Raw genomic sequence first — 3,077 nt, 5'->3', positions numbered from 1 at the left:
TTGTAATAGCAATAACCTAAAATGTAAGGGGGAGGAGAATTAAAAGAATTAAAACAAATTCTATTGAAGCAATCAGTTTAAAATAGGGTGGTATATGTTTTAAGATATTTTATGTAAGCCTCATAGTAACTGCAAGGGAAAATCCTGCAGTAATTGCAAAAAAGAATAACAATAAAGAAGTCAAAGCATACTAATACCAAAAGACATCAAAACCACAAAAAGACAGTAGGATAAGAAATAAGAAACAGCAGATCCACAAAACAACCAGAACACAGTTTACAAAATAGCAATAGTTAAGTTCTTACCTTAATAATTACTTCAAACATAAGTGAATTAGGCTCTCAGCTCCTCCTCACTCAATAGACAGCCACACTTATGTGCATTGCCAGCCAGGTCCCTGAGACAAAATGGTAAAGGTCAGAGTAAATGGATTTGGCCATATTGGGCGCCGGGTTGTCAGGGCTACTTATAACTTTGGCAAAGTGGATATTGCTGCCATCAATGACTGCTCCATTGGCCTTGACTACATGGTCTACATGGTCCAGTATGATTTCACCTATGGCAAGTTCAATGGCCTAGTCAAGGACGAGAATGGGAAACTTGTCATCAGCGGAGAGCCCACCTCCATCTTCCAGGAGTAAGATCCGACCAACATCAAATAGGGCAATGCTGGTGCTGAATATGTTTGTGGATTCCACTGGTGAGAAAGCTGGAGCTCACTTGAAGGGTGAAGCTGAAGAGGGTCATCAGCTCTGCCCCTTCTGCTGAGGCCTCCATGTTTGTGATGGGCATAAACCATGAGAAGTATGACAACTCCCTCAAGATTGGATATTCATATGTAAAAGAATGAAATTGGACCCATATCTTACACCACTCAGACAAAAATAACTCGAAATTGATTAAAAACTTAAATGTAAGACCTAAAACCATGAAACACCTAAAATAAAACAGGAACAAAGCTCCTTGACGTGGGTCTTGGTAATAATTTTTTCAATAGGGCATCTGAAGCGCAAGCAATAAAATAATAAATAAACAGGTGGGACTACATCAAACTAAAAAGCTTCTGCACAGCAAAAGAAACCATCAATAAAGTGAAAGGGCAACCTATGGAGTGGGAAAAAATTTGCAACCATATATCTGATATGGGATTAATATCCAAAACATATAAGGAACTTGTACAATACAATAGCAAAAACAAACAAATAACTCAATTTAAAAAATGGGAAAGGGATCTGAATACACATTTCTCCAAAGAAAATACATGAGAGGTCAACAGGTACTCAAATGATGAAAAAAATGCTCAACATCACTAGTCATTAGGGAAATACAAACTAAAACCTCAGTGAGATGTCATCTTATGCCTTTTAGAATGGCCATGATCCAAAAGATAAAAGAAAACAACAGCTGGCATGGATGTAGAGAAAAAGCAACCCTTGTTAACTGGTGGTGGGAATGGAGATTTCTGCAAAGAAGTTGTGGTGTATTTATACAAAAGAATATTATTCAGCCATAAAAAAAATGAAGAAATCTCACCATTTGCCACAACATGGATGGGACACGAAGGCATTATGCTAAGTGGAATAAGTCAGACAGAGAAGGACAAATACAGTATGATCCTACTTATATGTGGAATCTTCAAAACAAAACGAAACCCAAACTCACAGAAAAGATCAGATTTGTGGTTACCCGAGGTGGAAAGTGGGCAGAGGGGGGATTGGAGAAATGCAGTCAAAGGTACAAACTTCCATTTAGAAGATAAATAAGCACTGGGGATGGAATGTGCCACATGATGAATACAGCTAATGCTGCTGTAGGATATACACAAAAGTTGTTAAGACAGTGAATCCTAACAGTTCTCATCACAAGGAAACTTTGTCCCCTTTTTCTTTCTCTTCTTTTTATTGTAGCTATATGAGAAGATGGATGTTAGCTGAACTTTTTGTAATCATTTCACACATGTAAGTCAAATCATCATACTGTTTTCCTTAAACATGTACTGTCATATATATCAATTATTTCTCAATAAAACCGGAAAAAGATTGATTATGCAGAATTGCAAATATTTATTCTAAAATACTAGAAGTAAAAAGAAACTGAAATTTCCTTTATTATGATCACAATTATGTGAGAGTGGAGAAAAATGACCGAAAGGATGGACATCAAAGTACAAACAGATTATTCAGATCAATGAAATAGTAATTTCTGTCTTTTTTACTATTATTTCTTACCAACATTTTCTACAGTTGGCAGTATTATTTTATAGATATATAAAATTTTTATTTAAAAGATCTAGGTTTAATTCTTTAGTTGCCTTTTTTGTACTTTAAATTTCTTCTCAATGTAACACTTTTTCCTCTGTTTTGGTTTTTTTTTGCTTTTGTGAACAATGTTATTTTATTTCTTTCTTCTTTCCTTCCTTCCTTTCTCCCTTCCTTCCTTCCTTCCTTTCTCTTTCTTTCTTTCTTTCTTTCTTTCTTTCTTTCTTTCTTTCTCATTTGCTTCTCAGAATTTTTTCTGGATCTCCACTCCTATCATTGCCTTTGTCTTCACTGCTTGCTTCTTGCTGATTCTTTGTTTCATCTCTGCATTTGATGATGGCTCAGCCAGTTTGCACCCATAATCAACTTGCTATCTCTTTTTCCTGACCCTTCAGACTTCCCTATTTCTAAAGATGGAATGTTAAATTAATAGCAAACAAATAGCTTGTTAATGGTGTGATTTATCGTCTTCTAATCTGCTCTCTCAAAGATCTTTTGCAACAATAGAAATTCTGTTGACTCTGTAGCCCCTGTAGAATTACCTTCCTTTCATATACCTCAGGGGATACTGGCTAGCTTGTTTTGTCTCTATGGTGTTTTGAAATTAATATACATTATTTTCCCCTTCCCCCTGTTCTCCTACTTTCTATTTTGCTTACTCCTTCTCCTTCACTCTCTTGTATAGTGCTGTCAGCCCCATCATCTCACCCTTCTGCTGTCCAAAATTTGAAACTTGTGATAAGTAGCTGAGCACAGTGCTAAGGGGACCTCTCGACTGAGAAGCCAAATAATGAACGTTGTGTTTGTAATTGGGGTCTT

At 36.2% G+C, this 3,077-nt stretch overlaps 1 pseudogene; it reads left to right on the top strand.

Annotated features, from left to right (window-relative positions):
• Positions 1-407: 407 nt before the first annotated feature.
• Positions 408-850, top strand: LOC125924260 (glyceraldehyde-3-phosphate dehydrogenase-like; annotated as a pseudogene).
• The last annotated feature ends 2,227 nt before the right edge of the window (positions 851-3,077 follow it).

Source organism: Panthera uncia, chromosome F2, assembly GCF_023721935.1.
Source record: "Panthera uncia isolate 11264 chromosome F2, Puncia_PCG_1.0, whole genome shotgun sequence".
In the NCBI taxonomy this organism is placed as follows: Eukaryota; Metazoa; Chordata; class Mammalia; order Carnivora; family Felidae; genus Panthera; species Panthera uncia.
The sequence above is the reverse complement of the archived record's forward strand: the minus strand, read 5'-3'. Positions and strand labels throughout refer to the sequence as shown.